This window comes from Nycticebus coucang, chromosome 12 (genome assembly GCF_027406575.1).
Source record: "Nycticebus coucang isolate mNycCou1 chromosome 12, mNycCou1.pri, whole genome shotgun sequence".
In the NCBI taxonomy this organism is placed as follows: Eukaryota; Metazoa; Chordata; class Mammalia; order Primates; family Lorisidae; genus Nycticebus; species Nycticebus coucang.
This window is the reverse complement of record NC_069791.1, coordinates 27886465-27905115: the sequence shown is the minus strand read 5'-3', so window position 1 is coordinate 27905115 and position 18651 is coordinate 27886465. Positions and strand designations below refer to the sequence as shown.

Here is an 18651-nt window from a genome sequence, read left to right as displayed (position 1 = left end):
GGGATAGATGATTAAAAAGTTGAATGTGGGCAGCGCCTGTGGCTCAAGGAGTAGGGCACTGGTCCCATATGCTGGGGGTGGCGGGTTCAAACCCAGCCCCGGGCCAAAAACCACACACACACACACACAAAGTTGAACGCGTAAGCAAATAAATAATATGATTCTGGGCTTCCATACGTGTTATAAAAGCAATGTAGGAAGGTGACAGGGTGAGCATAACCTAATTTTGACAAATAGAAAGATCTTTTTGTGGAGGTCGCCTTTTAGCAAAAACCTGAATCAGGTGAGCTAAGAGAAAGTAAACAGATCTGAGAGAAGGGGTGTGGGGGCCAGACTCCAAGATGACAGTAGTCTTTGCCTCCTGATATTTTTACCCCTAGGAAGTCTCCCCTTCAGGATTGTGTCAGGATTGGTCTATGTGACCAGCATGATACAGTGGAGGCAATGGTGTGGAAATTCCAGGTTAGGACATAAAAGACATTGCCATTTTCCCCTTGATCTCCTGGAACTTTCTCTGGGGGAATAAGCTGTCATATCCTTAGCCCACTTGAGCAACTTTATGGAGATGGCCACGTGGCAAGGAACTGAGGCCTCCTGCCAATAGCCAGTACCAATTTGCCAGCCACGTGAGTGTCTGGGAGGGGGGCCCTCCAACCCCTCAGTCAGGCCTTCAGATGATTGCAGCCCTAGCTGAGATCGTCCTGTAACCTCATAAGAGACCTTCAGCCAGAGAACTTAGCTAAGTCCCCCATACAATTCTCACCCACAGGAACTTTGAAATAGTAAATGTTTATTATTTAATTTATTTTTTTATTTCAGATTTTTATGAAGGTACAAATGATTAAGTTACATTGTTTGCATTTGTTAGGTAAAGTTCAATATCCTTACATTGTCCTTATTAGGCTAAAGCACATCAATCCCTTTCCCTCCTTCTCCCTCCCTTTGCATGCAAATTTAATTTTGTTTTTCTCTCATATGGAGGTGTAGATGTTTACCTATTGGTTTCATATTAGTATTGTGAGATCAAATAGAAGGTCTACTTTTAGCTCTTTGAGGATTCTCCATACTTCTTTCACTAGAGGCTGTATTAGTTTGCAATTCCATCAGCCGTATAAGAGTGTTCCCTTCTCTCCACATCCATGCCAGCATCTACAGTTTTGGGACCTTGTGAGGAGGGCTATTCTCACTGGGGGTAGGTGATATCTCAGGGAGGTTTTGATTTGGATTTCTCTGATGATTAGGGACAATGAACATTTTTTCATGTGCTTTTTGGCCATTTGTCTGTCTTTAGACTCTTGGTGGATAATCTTTCAGGCAGGAATGAGCTTTTGCATTCCTGTTTGAGGAATGGCAAAAACATCAGTATGGCTGGAAATTTGTGGTGAGGGCGAGAGTCATCAGAAATTTCTATTTACAACTTGTTTTTATTAAATAATAGAAGATAACCAAAGTTTAATAAGTACTCAGTATATATTGCATGTTCATAGTTCCTTTCATTTATATTTTTGGGTTTTAGATGGTAAATCATGAATTTAACAAATTTTCACTTGAAACCTCTAATATATTTCAGCTATGGTCAGGTTACTGATCTTTACAGCAGATACATAATACTTTTTTTTCTTTTGTGAAACAGAGAAATACATTAGATAGGTTAACTATCCTAAAGCACAACAAAGCAACTTAAATCCTCCAAAGATTAGTATTATATAGAGTGGAAAATAGATACTGACGTCAGGCCATGTAGTAACATTTGGTTATCACTAATGACTAGACACAGACAGAGTCTGTGGATAAAATAAAAACAGGCAAACAATCTTTATGAAAAAGAGAATTTACATTTTTTGATTCCTAATTAAAGCAAATTTTCTTGGAGACAATGGGTCAGTGTTAAAATAGACTTTAGGATGAAGCCAATGTCCATGGAAGATAAGAATAATTAGAAAATTAATTTTCATGTATTAGAGTTTTGTTTATACTAATAACCATTTGCTTAGGTTATATCACCTATGGAGGAAAAATAATACCTCAAAGCAGTATTTTTTTCTGGCTTTTCTTGTATCTCTGTGGGAACCATAGTTCTACTTTAAATTCTTTATAAAGAATATTGGGTTTTCTCTAGAAGTGCTCTCTCAAGTTCTTCATGAATTAGCTCTTTGATTACTTCCCACGCACCATTTCCCATTTCTGTCCTCTGGCTCAGTGGAGGACCAGTTGTTGTGCACCCCGTGCGTGGCTCTGTTGCTGGTGCATACTGATTGCCATGCTGCTAATATTACTTATGATTCATGAAGCTTATTCCAAGGAGCATAACATCTGATGTCGAGACTGCTGATGTTTGCTCCAGGGCTAATGACTGATACCAAATATCCTTGTCAAAGTGCCACCTCTTTTTTTTTTTTTTTGGAGACTGGGTCTCACTCTGTTGCCTGGACCAGAGTGTATGATGTCATCACAGCTCACTGCAACCTCCAACTCCTGGGCTCAAGCCATCCTCCTGCCTCAGCCACCCGAGTAGCTGTGACTACAGGCATGTGCCATCCTGCCAGCTAATTTTTCTATTTTTAGTAGAGGCAGGGTCTTGCTCTTGCTCAGGCTGGTGTTGAGCTCCTGACCCTGAGTGATATTCCTCTTTCACTCTCCCAAAGTGCTGGGATTACAGGCATGAGCCAGTGGTGGTGCATGCCACCTCTTCAGCAATGTCTCAGTCAGGTTTGCCAACTGATGTCAATAATCCCATGTTTGGGATGGTTGTTGTTGCGGTCCCAGCCTCCAGTGTAGCTAGAACCTTTTATTATTGACGTCCAGATAAGCAGTTAGTTAAGCACATCTTTTAAGTATTTCTAGATTTATAATTGCAATTCCCTGAAACTAGTAGTCAGTCATAGATCCACGGAAAGCTGGCAGGGATGGCAATTTGAGCGGTCAGCACATCTACTCTTAGAATCCCTGCCTCTGAACAAAATATTGTCCCCTGAATCTCTGTTCTCTGAGGAAAAATTATTTCTTGAAGATGTTTCCAAAACTTCACATAAACAGACCCATTGCTGTAGCTGTCTTTTGTTCCTTATGTTGAGAAGCCATCTTTGTAAGATTGATCCCTCTTCCTTCCATTTTCTCACATGTCCTTTATCATCAAATACTATGCCTACCACTAAAATATTTCCTTCTTATATAGCTTTGCTTTTCCACCTCTACTCAAGGGTGGATAAAATGCCAGCCTGGAACACAAATGAAGTCAATGTACCAAACTATACTAGCAGCTCTTTATTCTTCATTGACACATGCTTACAGTAAAAAAAAAAAAAATAATAATGAGTTTCCCTTAAGAATGTCTTTATGAAGCAGTAAAAATTATTAATTTTGCTAAATCTCAACCTGAGTACACTTTTTTTTTGTGAGTACACATTTATTTTGTGTTATTATTTTAAGCTCCTCAAGTAATTCCAATACTTATATCCAAATAAGGGCCCCTGGTACCCTGTATCTTTTTTTATTGAGAGCAATAAAACAAAAACTATAATATTTAATCACAATTTTATGTAATTGATTATATTATCTGATTAAAATTCAGTTGCAGTTAAAATTGCTATACAAAATCTTAGGTTTTCCCAAAGTATCATCAAAATTAAAATATTATATACTTACATTGATGAAAACGCAAACATCGTGTGGAAAATAGATGATGGTATATGTATTTTTATACCCACACACACATATGCTTTTTCTTTTCTTTTTTGCCTTTAAGATTAAAAAAAATACTTAACAGAGTTTAATTGAGCAAAGATGATTTACAAATCTGACATTCAAGCCTTTTTATTGGGCAAACAGTTTTTTTTAAAAAAACATTCAGGATATTATGAGGTACATACATAGTTTGCTTTTGTATATTTTAAGTCAAATTTATGAGTGTGACCTTCACCCAGAAAGTGTGCAGCATACCCATTGAGTAAATTTACCCATGCCCTCCTACTCTCTCTCACCTATTTAAATTCCACTGAGTTTTTCTTCCATATGTGTACGTAAGTATTGATCATCTAGTTCCAGTTTAGTATTGACTACATGTGGTGTTTATTTTTCCATTCTTGTGTCACTTAACTTAGGAAAATGGTCTCCATTTCCATCTAGATTGTTACAAAAGATACTAGGTCACCATTTTTTTTTTTTTTTGGCCAGGGCTGCGTTTGAACCTGCCACCTCTGGCATATGGCGCCCTACCCCTTTGAGCCACAGGGGCCACCCCTAGGTCACCATTTTTTATGGCTGAGTAGTATTCCATGCTATCTATTGCCACAATTTATTAATTCATTCATGTATTGATGGGCACTTGGGTTGGTTTCACATCTTTGCAATTGTGAGTTGTGCTGCTATAAACATTCGAGTTCAAGTGATGACAAAATGTCTTTTTTCCTTTGGGTAAATACCTAATAGTGGGATTGCAGGATGAGGTGGTAAGTTTACCTTTAGATCTTTGAGGTATCTCCATACTACTTTCCATGGAGGTTGGGCTAGTTTGCAGTCCCACCAGCAGTAGAAGAGTGTTCCTTTCTCTCCACATCCACACCAACATTGTTGTATTGGAATTTTTGATGTGTACCCTTCTTACTGGAGTTAGATGATATCTCATGGTGGTTTCAGTTTGTATTTCCCTGATTAGAGACACTGAGAATTTTTCATGTGTTTGTTGGTCATTAGTCTATCTTCATTGAAAATTTCTGCCCATGTCTTTTGCCCACTTTTTAATGGAGTTGTTTGATCTTTTCCAGCTGATTTGCTTGAGTTCTTTGTAGATTCTGTCCTCTATCTGATGTATAACATGCAAATATTTTCTTCCATTCTGTAGGTTGTCTATTTGCTCTATGGACTATGTCCTTAACTATGCAGAAACTATTTAGTTTGATTATGTTTTAAGTGATATTTTCTAGTATGTACTATTTTGTTCTGCAGGTATATTGAAAAATTTCATTTTACACATATTTTTAATTTTCTGTGCGACAAAACGGCCTGTATAAAGCCCTTCTGATATATACTGATCTATGAGGGTTGTACTGAGAGAAAGTCCTCATGTAATTGTTTGATTTGTGAGCTAAATGAACTGCTTTTACGAAAAGCATTTTTACTCGAAAGAATGTCTGGTAGAGATTAAAAGAAGTAAACTGTACCGATCCTTACCATTGTTGGCTTTACCTCCGCCAGGTCCTGCTGAAAAAATGTCAGACTCAAATCATGGTAGCAGCCAGAAGAATTTCTCCGAGGAGGAAATAGATGATGAATAAAGTGTGATTTTGATATTGGTTCCAGTTAAAGACGATTCAAATAAAGAACAAATGGAACCAACTGTTTCTTCAACTTCTGATGTCAAATTGAACAATACCCAGAAACAAAATGACATTCATTTACCTCCAAGAAATCAAAAGCTACCTGAAAAGCTAGATGTAAAAAACCTGATCTTCCCTTGCCAACCATTTTGCCTCCCATTAATGATGTGTGTCGAGACACTTTAAGGAACTGGTGCCAGCAACTCAAGCTGAGTACTGATGGCAAGGAAACAGAAGTTTTTCTGAGGCTTCAGGAGCATGCCTCTCCTGAACAGAAATGTGAAATTCCTGAAACACCAAAGGAGGCCAGAGTACATTCATGTTCAAGGAAACTCAAGGCAGAGACCAAGAGAGCAAGACCTCAGGAAAGGTCCAAGATGAATGTGAAAACAGAAGAGCTTGACAGAGTGGAAGTGATAACGTCAGCTCAGGAATCTGCAGTGGCATCCTGGGCAAGGATTGCTGCAAAAGCTGCTCAGCCTGAGACTCTGAATTCATAGTCCATTCCTGCTTCTGCTGAGGTCTTTTTGACAACGGCTTCTGACCTTAGGTGGTGTGCGATCCATGGCGAGCTTCTCCCCGCAGACACAGAGGGTTGGGTCTGCCTACAGTTTCATGCAGGTCAGGCCTGGGTGCCTGCCACTCCCAGGAGGATGATTTCCCTCTTCCTGTTACCAGCCTGCATTTTCCCATCTCCAGGCCTAGAAGATAATATGTTACACCCTGACTGTGCTAAGAGAAATAAGAAGATAATGAAAAGATTAATGACAGCAAAGAGGAAGAAGCGATCTACTTCAAACACAAACTAAGAGACCAGAATATGCCACCTCAAAGTATTAGAGAGTGATGGATATACCTTCAGAATGTGTAAGCTGATTTGAGGAAATGGAAGAAGAGATCATTGGAAGGAACCTCTGTGATCTACAAAACAGAGTCAAGTAATTAGGAGTCCACTGTGAAGATGGTTGACTGGGTGCCAGTCCTGTCTAAGGAGACCCTTTGGGGGACTTGGAAAGCCACTGAAATAAAGTCATTGCAGTCAACTTAAAAAAAAAAAAAAGAAAAAAATATCTGGTAGACAAAGTATGGTTGTTTGAATTTGGTTATTTGGCAGACAATTTCTCAAAAATGAACAAAGTGAAACTGTTACTTCAAGGGAAACAAATGACAGTATTTGTTGCCAAGAATAAAATGTGAATTTTTAAATTTTGGAATTTGTATATAGTATTGTGAGTTTGGTAGCTTCCAGAAATTTAAAGATTTTTCTGACAAGGTCAGTGGCGATATGAACAAAAGTGTGGCAGAGTCGGGATTCCTATCCAGGCAGTCTGGCTCCAATGTCCGGGCTCTTAGAGCATTGACTCTTTTTCCTTCCCATGCTTTTCTGTAGAACCAATGAAGTCTGAAGCCCGCAGCATGACACTGACAAGCTTTACATGTGATACAATTTTCCTTTCTCGCTTTGGTGGGTCCCTTACTGAGCTACTCATTCTCCTCAAGTTAAATTGTGTGCTAGTCACAGAAAAGGGAAGTTGATTTTCGGAAAATAGATCATGAATCTCTTAGTACAGCGAAGTATAGGCTTTATTATATGAGTGGGGAAGCTGATAGTGGGATAAACAGAAGGAACAGGTGGGCTATGTCTATCAGCAAAAATCCAAGGGGAACCTAGTGACCATGTGGGAATGCAAATGTGTCTGTATATTTCAGTTGCCTCAGGCAGGCAGAAAGTAAGCTGTGGGTTTTGGGAGTCTTCATGAATAAAAGGAAATAGTAAGTCTTGGATTTAGGTAGACAAAGATTGATCTGACAGATAATCCTGAAGCCAGGCACATAATTTTGGTAGCAGGAATCAGAACCCTAACTGGTCAATGCTATAGTCTGGATGTGGTTTGTTTGTCTCCACCAAATCTCATGTGTAAAGTTGATCCCCAGGGATGGAGGTGGACCCAAATGGGAGATGTCTGGGTTATAGGGGTGGATTCCTTGTAAATTAAAAAGCTCCCTTCAGGTGAGTGAGTTTTTTTTCTCTTAGTCCCTAGAGAGCTGGTTGTTAAAAAGATCCCTGTATCTCTTCCTTCTCTCTTTCTTCTTCTCTGGCTATGTGAACCTCGCACACTAGCTCCCCTTTGCCTTTAACCATGAGTGGTAACAGCCCAAGGTCCTTCAGAGAGGCAGAAGCTGCTGCCATGGTTCTTATACAGCCTGTAGAACTGTGAGCCAAATAAACCTCTTTTCTTTATAAATTACCGAGGCTGAGGTATTCATTTATAGCCACACAAAACAGGCTAAGATGGTCAATAATCTGGATAAGGAGTTTGGGAAAAGATGGTGTTTAGCTGCAGAAGGTAACCCTGTGCTGAATCAAACCATTGCCTCTGACAGCCAGTGAACTTCCATTCTAGGTTAGGTTGGAGGTCATCACTAAAAGACCCACTGAAGTTAAGTGAGTAATTGGAACAATTGCTAAAGAGAATTCCAATTGTTGACAGATGTGTGTGTGTTGCCACGGTGAGCCAAAGATCAAGGTCATGGAATAATTACTTTATTTTTATTTTTTTTTGTAACTCTTAACATATGTTTTATTGGTGAAAGAGCACCCCAACATACAAAGAGAAACATAATCACTGAGAAGACAGCAAGCAGTAATTCAGAAGCACCATACACAATTAAATAACCTTTTGAGGATTATACTATTCCTCCATAAGAAAGAAGTTAATATAGGTGACCTCCATACAATTACAGTAAAACCTCTATAAGTTGACCACCGAAGGGACTGTAACAAACCGGTCAATATATAGAGGTAGTCAACACAAGGAACTAGGCGTATTATACTGATACATACAAGTACTTCACTTTCTTATACAATATTTATTAGAGAATATCATATGAAATCATATATAATCAAAACAGTAAAATCATACAGACAGTATCATGTAAAATCAATACAATTACTGTTTTCTCATGGTTTAATTATTCTTTCTGAAGAAAGAGTCAATCTTGACCTGTCTCTTACTACAAATGTAAGTGCAGAAAGCACTCTCAATGCTGGCCACACCACTCAGCATACCTGGGCATTTTTCTGCAGCAAATGACTTCAACTGCATTATCAGATGCCTGACATCCTCTTCCCTCGGAGTCTCTTCCACAACTTCTGCTGAAACGTCATTGGATTCACCACACAAGACTTTTTGGAAGATCTTGTTTCGTAGTTTAAATTTTTCAAGCCAACCACTTGATGCTTGGAAATCTGCCACCCCAAATTCCTGTGCGAATTTCTTTGCCACTTCTCGAATCATCGGCCCAGAGATCCGGGCATTAACTGCCCTCGTTTGTTTGAACCAGCTTAACGTGGCTTGATTGACTTCATCCAGGGAAGTTTTCCTCTTTTTCTGCTGTAGGTCTCCATTGTCTTTACTGTATTTCTCTAAGTACTCATGTTTACGTTATTGGATGTTGCTAACTGTGGTCTTGCTAACACCAAAATGTTCTGCTGTCTTTCTCTGGCTGCTGCTTTCTAGAAAATGTAAAAGATCGACCTTTTCCTTCAATGTCAGCTCTTTGAGTTCTTTCCTTTGGGCCCTTATGTCTTAATTAAATATAAAATTTTTCAGTCATTGCAGGATGTACCAGGCCTTCACATCGAAAAATCTTTCCCAGCACATGATAAACAATAGGACATTAGGCCTGATTTAACATACAGTAATAATACGTCGTAAAAAAGAACTTATACTAAAGAAAAAAATAATACAACTAATGAGCAAAGTTCACAGTTTCTACCTCTTGGTGTAGAGTGAACCGAACTGGTCAAGTTATAGAGGGTAAATTAATATTGTATGTTACACCATCCAAGTAGTCAAGATACAACTTACAGAGGTGGTCTTCCATTGAGTTCATGTGGTACACGTCCAGTCTACGAACATTACAAAAACTGAAGGAGATGGTCAATGTAGGGAGGTGGTCAACTACCGTATTTTCATATATGCAGCAGACTTATGGAAGAAAAGGAATGATCCACAGAAGCCCAACCAGGTCGTACACGTTGAGCACCACTAACTGGTTAGCCCCCATCCTCCTCCTCGCGGCCGCCGCCTCGTCCTCCAGCCGCTCGGTCTCCGCGGGGCCCGAGGCCGCTGTCGCCCCCGCCGGCACTTCGGGGGCCTGAGCCGGGCACTAAGCGCACAGCCCGACCCGCGGCGGCCAGGGCGGAAACAACAGGCAGCCGGGCAGCTCGGAGGCGCCGCCGACCAGGGACTCTGCGCGGACGGGGCCGGACCCGTGTGGAGGCCCGGTCGGCTCAGTCGCCTTCTCTCGGCGGCAGACACGCGGGGAAAGGCGGGGCCTGAGCCAGGGGCGGGGCCTGAGCCAGGGGCGGGGCCGGCCCAGCTCCGGGGCTGAGCCCGCCTGCGCGCCGCGTCTCGGCCGCCTCACCTCGGGACCTAAAATGGCGGGAATAATTACTTTAGGTATGAATAGATAGATACGCAGAAGGGAATATAAAAATGTAGGTCTGAAAATCAGTTTACAATCAGGAGAGGGACAGGTAGGGCAAGAAAACTTTTAGCAGAAGTTCCAACTGAAGGCAATTCCAGGTAGGAATGGCATAAGCAGCTGGCCACAATTCTGAAGAGCATGGCTAAGTCATGTTCCTCAGCATCAACTGAGTTGGAAATAAGTTTGAGGTAATCATGGGAATACTAGGAGTTGGCATCAACCCCAAGACAAGAACAAATCACGAAGATGCTGGAGTGCTTCTTAAGAATCTTAGTTATTAAAGACCTGGAATGCAGACCAAAGCCTCAGGTAAGGGAGAGAACAGTGAGAAACTGGTACTCAAGAGTAGAATGGTGCTGAGCTACCAACCTAAGCAATTCATATCTGCCTATTTCCAGAGTCTGAAATAGGACTCAGGGAAAGAGGTCCTTACTCTTAAGAAGGAGCAGAAAGAACCTAGGTTGATTATTATTCCAGAATATCAGTAACATGCTAATATTATTAATACTAAAGCTGATAAAACCAAAGCAAGATCATTCCTAATTTCTAGACCTGGGAATAGATTTTATTAACTTATTGGGTATATGTTAAACAGATAAAAGTAAGAATATTAACATAAATTTGTTTAGAAGAGAGTTTGAGGAAGAGTGGTTAAAGCAAATTTTTATGCTAAATAAAAGGAAAGTGAGCATTATGTCTTTCGCTGTTAGTTTTTATTGCTCTACATTTGGATATTTTAAAAATACACATTTGATACTCTATGTGGTTCTAATATAGGCCCTTGAACATGAAAGCAAGGTCTATTATTCCATTATTAGTCAGTTTTAACTTATGACTGGACAAAAATTATGGATTCAGGATGATTGTATGTAACGGTATTTTGAACTTTATCTTCCTACAGGGCCCCCAGATTTGTGGGTGTTTGGAGGGTTTCTTCCACTTTATTCTGCAGGTCCTTAGTTTCTTAAAGAGAGCCCCTAGGGTGGTCACCTATCTAGTGGCAATATTTTTTGAAGTTGCTGGGTGGATAAATACTTTCCTTTTTGGGACATGGTTGCCCCCTTTCCCTATCTCACCAGACAATATAACTCTGTTTCTCTCTATCAGGAACTTACCTTTTCATGAGTCCTTCAGTCCCACTGGGGACACTAGACACACTGAATGGGACTTCTATAGGACAACTCCCTTTCTGCATTATATGCTACAATTACCTTTTATTTTCTCCCCAGTTTGAGTCAGATTACCAAACACCATTTAAAAAAAAAACATGATTTAAGTAAAAGCTTGGTCATCAAAAGAGGAGGAGATGGGTTTGTAAAAGATACAAGTTTATGACAATATATTTTAGCATAACATTTATATATATGCATAAATAAAAATCACTGTGACATTTCTCCATGGATCTATGCGTGTTTCCGAACATCTTGTGAGTGGAGGCACTGACTGCTTTTGTTCTGAATCATTCTTTCACGGACATTCATACAGACAGTTGTCTTGGAACACAGAGGGAGTGTCTTCCTCTGGAGCAAAGAACAGTCACACTCACTGTTTCATTATGAAAGATTTAGCTTTTCTAAGCTTTGTTTACTGCCTATAATGCAACCTACTGTGTATGCAGATGTTCTCTGCACTCCACTGTGAAGAAATGGGATCTTGGCACAAGGAAATGCTGATACTCTGGCTGCTACTATTGCTGTAATAAACTGCTTTGCAGGGCTGGGACTAGGAGGAGAAAAGGGTAAAAATTTGAGGAGAGACTTCTTAAGGCTGTTCTGCAATTGCACAGTCTTGAGAGTAAGGGCCTCCTCAAATGTTCATCCTAGGAACTTTTCTTGACTTACTCTAATCCCACCCCTGGTCCTTTGTCTCTGACCTAACCAAGAGTCTCATGTCTTCTGCAAGCATGCATCATGCTAACTTATTTCACAAGAAGAGTGAAATCTCACAGCTCTTGTAGTTTTTAACAGTATTTGCAATAAAGACAGAACATGGATGAAGATATGGGTTTCTTGAAGAGGAAGAAGGGCTTTGTAGGTTGATTAACAGGATTCGAAGGAAGTCCTTGTAAACTGGTACCAAACATTCTGACCAAATTGTAGGGCCAACTGGGCCATGAAGGTTCTTCCCCTTCATTTCTTGTTAATCAGGAGGAATTGGAGTGCTGCTTGTAGGAGAAGTATGAGGAAGCAGGTCCAAACACTGTTGCTTAAAGCATGTCTTGTAGGCTAACTAATCTGGTGGGTAGCCTCAAGTATGCCCCATTGTTATAACTAGTACTAAGATTTGTCCTGGCTGTGCAGAAGGTTCCAATGCCTTTCAGACAATAGTTGTAGAGATACGTTTTGAGATTTATCTTCTATCAGGGTCTACAGATTCGAAGAGTTTGGAATTACACTTTTATCATACAGGTCCTCAGCACCTGAAAGGGAGATGAAAAGAGGAAACATTTGTGGCTGCTAAAGGTAGAAACCAGGTGATCCATAAGAACTTTGGCTAGTTCCCTTAAGAGAGAGCAGCTGAGATGCATAATGCTTGTTAAGGAAGAAAGGCAACAGCTGGGCTGTCTTACCGCTCAGCTTATTATTCACTTTATCATCCTAATCATCGATTCGTTGGACATGATGGTAAAGGGCTCAGAATTTTTTGTGGTGGCTGCTGTAAGGGAGCTTTGGCCTCATATAGCCACAGGGAATTTTCATGACTAATTCCCATGGGAAGTCATAGATTGAACCACTGACTGCCGAGTAGGCTCTTACTGCCCCAGACTGGGTTTACGGTGCTGACGCAGGAGACCCGCTAGAGGATGATATAAATTCTTGTGATCAGTTCCTCACCTGCAAAACTCCAGTCGCCCTTATGTTGAGACCAGGGTAGAACTTAAGAGATTTTTATCTTGAGAAGAGGCAGAGACACCCTGGATCAAGATGTATTCTTAAAGTAGCTGCTGTTTCAGTAAAGCTTAAGATATCCAAAGGCCATAATCCCCATGACCCCGGCCTGGAAACAATGTGGTCACGGCTGCTGAGACAAGGAAGCCCTAAAGCTGAAACAGATGATGTCAATGATGATAATGTTGCCACCTGATATAGAGCTTTGGGTCAAACACAAGAATCAAAGTTCATTTGGAGGGGCCATAGACTCTGCTCTACCACTCAAAACTGAAATGAATGTGCTGTGTATTGGCACAAAGCCACTTTCTCCCTCTGTGTCCCTAATTTCTTTTTAACCTGAGTTAATGAGGAAGGTGACCAGTGGTGAGGCTGAGGTCTCCCTGTCCACAAGAGGGATCGAAGGCGACTGGACACTGTCTGAATACGCTGAGTAACTGGGGAGGGGAGGACCTTAAATCTTACCACTCTGATGGAGCCCAAGTCAATCTCCTGCCCATCCTGTGGGAGGAAGGGCCACTGAATTCCACTGATGGGTTTTGGGCAAGCTTCATAGTGTGGAAGGAAAGTTAACATAATCTTGTGTCTCTTTTGGGCCAATTGAATATACTGTTTTCGTTGTTTCTACCTAATATGTATATAAATGTATGATAGGAATTGATAGATGTTATATGCCTGTATTTCCCCATCCCATGAAGGTCAGAGGCAATTTCCTCAATTGGAGAGGAGCATTAGCACTCCGAGGGCCTCCCACCACTTTACTCACTTTAACCACAAGTCTCTGTGACTGGTGATATTGCCAATTGGAACATCTGGCAAAGAGAGGCATGTCACTTCCATGACATGGTTACGAGGGGCACTGTTTTTGAAAAACAGCTAATGAATGGATTTCTACTGGGCTTTTGTTGACACCTGAGCCATCCAGCCTTTGTGACTCTGGCTTGACATGCTGTTTTGGGGTGGGTGAACTCTGACTCACTCATTCACAAGGTAGAGTGGGTCTAAGAATCCTCGCTTTCCAAATGGAAATTCTATATTCAAGATACAGCTGGTCCATCATCACACAGTCATTTCAGTTCATAGGTTTGCTCTCCCCCTGGCCCATTATACTCAGTAGATGGGTGATCTACCACAATTTACATAAATAACTGATCAGTAATATGCTTTTATGTTGTCTCAAGTTTGTCCTATTAATAACATTGCTATCGTGAATATTGTTGTGAATGTGTATTTTGGAATACACCTGTATCTACAGGGACAACTTCTAGCTGGAGATTCTTGGGTCACACTGCATCCTTATTTCTCACTCCTTTATTTAGGGTGATGAGACACTTTAGAGTCATTATTAATGTCAGAACTTGTAGTCACGTGGCTCTCAGTCTGTTTCTTATTGGTCACCTTGAGTAGCACTCGTAAAATTTAAAATGCACAACTATACAATGAAAATCCTCTGTCCTGCCCATCCCTCCACCCAGGCCTCCTCTCTGGAGACCTGGTCCTTTCAGAGATATTTTATATAAATTCAGTCCAAATACATTCATGGTCTTTCTTTTCTTCTAGTACTTTTTAAATAACTGAAATGATTACATATTTTACTCATTATTCTGTACTCTAAATTTTTCTTTTCATATTGTGTTTTTGAGATAGTTCTGTGCCAGTGCTTAAAGAGCATCCTCACTAGGTTTCTATGGCCACATAGTTTTAGAATGGATGAGTGTTCCAAACCCTGCCCAATTGATCCTTTACATTTTTTTCAAACCTAACTGTCAATTACAGCACCATGGACAAGATTGCTCATTTGAATTTCCTACTGCCAAATAATTAGTCTCAAATTAGGCTTTTGTTTGGTAGTAGCCTTTTGCTTCCCTTAATTTCTTGGTGATTGCAAGTTATATGACAGGGACTCCTTCCCTGGTTTATACCCATAATTGTTAATTTCATCAAACTGGTTAACATAGTATCGATACTATTCATCATCACCTTGGTAGTTGCCTGATTTATTTTACATTGCTCATGAGATAATCTTTTTGATTTTTTTTTAAGAGGGAAGCTAGGTTGGGGTGCTTGATCTTTGTGGGAAATCTTTAAGTCTTTCACCATTAAGTATGATGTTAGCTGTTGCTTTTTCTTTCTTTTTTTTTTTTTTGGCCAGGGATGGGTTTGAACCCACCACCTCCAGCATATGGGACCGGCACCCTACTCCTTGAGCCACAGGCACCGCCTGATAATCTTTTTGATTTTTAATGCCAGGTACTGAACATATCCTCCGGGCAAACCCTGAAATTGGGCAGGGACCCTTAAGTCTTGGCAGAGAAAACTCAAGATGTTTCTACAGGTAGAAGATGCTCCCAAACCTTTGACTTCATTATATTTTGTTTTCTCTTCATGATGCTTATTAGCAAAGACCTACAATGGTTGTTTGCAAAGGCTGAGTATAAACTGATGCTGGCCCAGTTTGAAAACTTCTATATTTGATATTTGTAGTTAGATTTGGAAACAAAGGTATTTAAAAGGATGGCATAAAATTGGGGGGGGGGCAGTATAAGACTTTGCAGAGCTTGCCTGCAGACTTAAGTATTTTCTGCCAACATAGTTCTTGCCATTACATTGACTTGTGTTTGGTATGTTTATCTCTGTATTTCCTTTGGCTTAAAGTTTATTCTAATTAAAACTCTAATTAGTAATATTTGTATTTACCAGGAATGGTGTTTAGCTTTGCTGTCTGAATATAATCGCATTTTGTTTGTTAATTGGTTTGCCACAAAGAATTCTGAAGACAAATGAACATAATTAAATTGGAGCCTGGGTTACTTCTTACTGCATCTTTTTCCAGTGGGCAGAGAATTTGTATAGACAGCAACAAGGTCTAGTTTAATGAGAAGTAATTAAGGTTTTAATTTATATTGAAAATCCTGTTATATTAAGACAATCATTGTGAAATTTGGCCATTATGAAATACGAAATGGAAAGATCCGTGCAATCATGCTCCTATTTGGGCAACATTTATGACTTCCTAGAGGTGGCTTTGGTGTAGAAGCACAAACTTTGGAGTTAGATAGACCTGGGTTTGGGTCTGGGATTTGACATTTACTATCTGTCAGATTTTGGTCAAGTTACAGGTTGATTGTCCTTTATCTGAAATGCTTGGCACCAGAAGTATTCTCAACTTTGGATTTTTTTCAGTTTGGAATATTTGCATTATTTGCATATGCTTAGTGAGATATCTTGGGGCTTGTACCCAAGTCTAGCCACAAAATTTATTTATGTTTCATATACCTTGTACACATAGCCTGAAGGTAATTTTTCATAATATTTTAAATAATTTTGTGGATGAAACAAAGTTTTGATCACGGCCCATTACATGGGGTTGGGTATTGAATTTTCCACTGATGGCATTGTGTCAGCGCTCAAGAAGTTTCAGATTTTGGAGCATTTCGGACTTTGACTGGTCAATCTGCATTACCCTTTCTAAGCTTCAGTTTCCATATCTTCAAAGTGGATACCATAATAGCCATTTAACAGTATATGTTTGTAGCATGAGATAGCATATGTCAAGTAGCTTATGCATTTTAGACCCTTATTCAGTATTAGTTTAATTTTCCTTTTAGTCTTTAGATGATTTAGGGAGAGTAATTAGAAAGACTGAACAACAACAACAAAATACCATCTATGAAAAATTTCTCCCTGCAGGTCACTTAGATAGGCAGCTGGATTTTCTGGAGAGAAGCATAAGAACATACTTTTTTGATCAGTTTGATTGGGAACTTGACGTATGCCAAATAATTAGTCTGGACTTGAGAAGTAGGGGCTTCAGACAGACTGGGAACAAATAACATTTTCACTATCACTGTAGAAAATCTGCTTGATGTGCAGAATTGCTTGTTTTAACACATTTTGTATTTTTAAACTATGGGGATCTAATATAATTCTGTATTTTCACAACTCAATTAGTCTTTTCCCTCCCTGGTTAATTGGGGAATTATTTTTTACCTAGAATAATAAAGCATAAGCTGTAATTGAGTCCAATAGTTTATTCTTCGAATGCAAGGGACAATTATTCAAATAGTCCCACATTATTCCTCATGCTTGAAAACACATTCATTTCTAATAATATGATATTTAAAAATGAGTGCATAAACAGTATGCCAACAAATGCATGCTTTCCACATGGGGGTGGATGAGGCGAGGGTGGCAATAGGAGGGGGAAGGGAACTGAGAGGAAGCTAAGTCCCTAGGACAATGAAAGCAGTTTTCTAATAATCTTTAAAAAAAGTGATGATTAATTAGTACTAACAAGCTCAGTAGAAATCAAAACTAGTTAATATACTTAAGGAGGAAAAAGGCTCATAGATAAAAGATTGAGAATGCCTGACCATTTAGTCACTTATTCAATAAGTATTTATTGAGTGATAATAATGTGAAAAATAGATCTGTGAACGGAAGAATATGTGTATGAATTGAAAAAATTATGTTTATTGGATGAAGAAGTGAAATAATTTAAAGTCAAGTATTTTATTCAGTTTACAAATTAAAGCCACATAGATGTCATTAAAATTGCCATTCTAATTATGGTAAAAAATATTACTTTTGAGATAAGCATATACAAAGAAATAGACAAAGTTTTCCCACCCATTCAACTCCATTTATCATGTACCAATTTGTGCTTATTCTTCCCAACCTTTTTCTCATTTCGTATCGACCCAGCTAAAGACAAATGCCTCTCTTTCTTGCTCGCACACACACACACACACATGCACGCATTTGTATATGTACATTTCTTCACGAAAATGGAATCGTGTTATAATTGCTTTATAATTTGTTAGTCTATCTGTGAGCTAGCACCCTAGGGAGAGAAGTGCTGGGTTACAATTTCATGGGCAAATTTCTTTCCCATAGATTGTATGAATTTAGGTGAGGAGATTGCCAGGTTGCCCAACAGTCCCACCAGAATTGAATGCTTTTCAAGTCTTCCCATTCCCCAGGGCAAAAATTATTTTCTTATTTTGATTTTAATTATAGCCTCTTTGTGTTTATAGGTTTATTTTTGTATTTGTTCTTCAGTGATTTGTCTACTGCTATCCTTCGCCCATTTTTCCATTTACTTCCTTTTCTTTTTCTTATTATTTTATTTATACATTAGGGATATTAGCCTTTTATCTATTATATGTGTTACATTTTTTTTTTTTTATTGTTGGGGATTCATTGAGGGTACAATAAGCCAGGTTACACTGATTGCAATTGTTAGGTAAAGTCCCTCTTGCAATCTTTTTTTTTTTTTTTGTAGAGACAGAGTCTCACTGTACCACCCTCAGGTAGAGTGCCATGACGTCACATGGCTCACAGCAACCTCCAACTCCTGGGCTTACGCGATTCTCTTGCCTCAGCCTCCCAAGCAGGTGGGACTACAGGTGCCTGCCACAACGCCCGGCTATTTTTTTGTTGCAGTTTGGTGGGGGCTGGGTTTGAACCCACCACCCTCGGCATATGGGGCCGGCGCTCTACTCACTGAGCCACAGGCGCCGCCTATATGTGTTACATTTTTTTCCTTGTCTGACATTAGGTGGCTTTCTTTCTTTCTTTTTTAAATTAAATCATAGCTGTGTACATTTATGCAGTCATGGGGTACAATGTGCTGGTTTTATATACAATTTGAAATATTTTCATCAAACTGGTTAACATAGCCTTCCTGGCATTTTCTTGGTTATTGTGTTAAGACATTTATATTCTACATTTAGTAAGTTTCACATGTACCCTTGTAAGATGCACCGTAGGTGTGGTCCCACCAATCACCCTCCCTCCGCCCATCCTCCCCCCTCCCTCTCCTCTTTCCCCATATTCTTGGGCTATAATTGGGTTATAGCTTTCATATGAAAGCTATAAATTAGTTTCATAGTAGTTAGGTGGCTTTCTTAATGATATTTTTCATATATAAAATTTTGAACTTTTAGAGTAGG

The 18651-nt window shown here is 39.6% G+C and overlaps 1 pseudogene; it reads left to right on the top strand.

Annotated features, from left to right (window-relative positions):
- Positions 1 to 5207: 5207 nt before the first annotated feature.
- On the top strand, positions 5208 to 6124 carry LOC128561905 (developmental pluripotency-associated protein 2-like; annotated as a pseudogene).
- The last annotated feature ends 12527 nt before the right edge of the window (positions 6125 to 18651 follow it).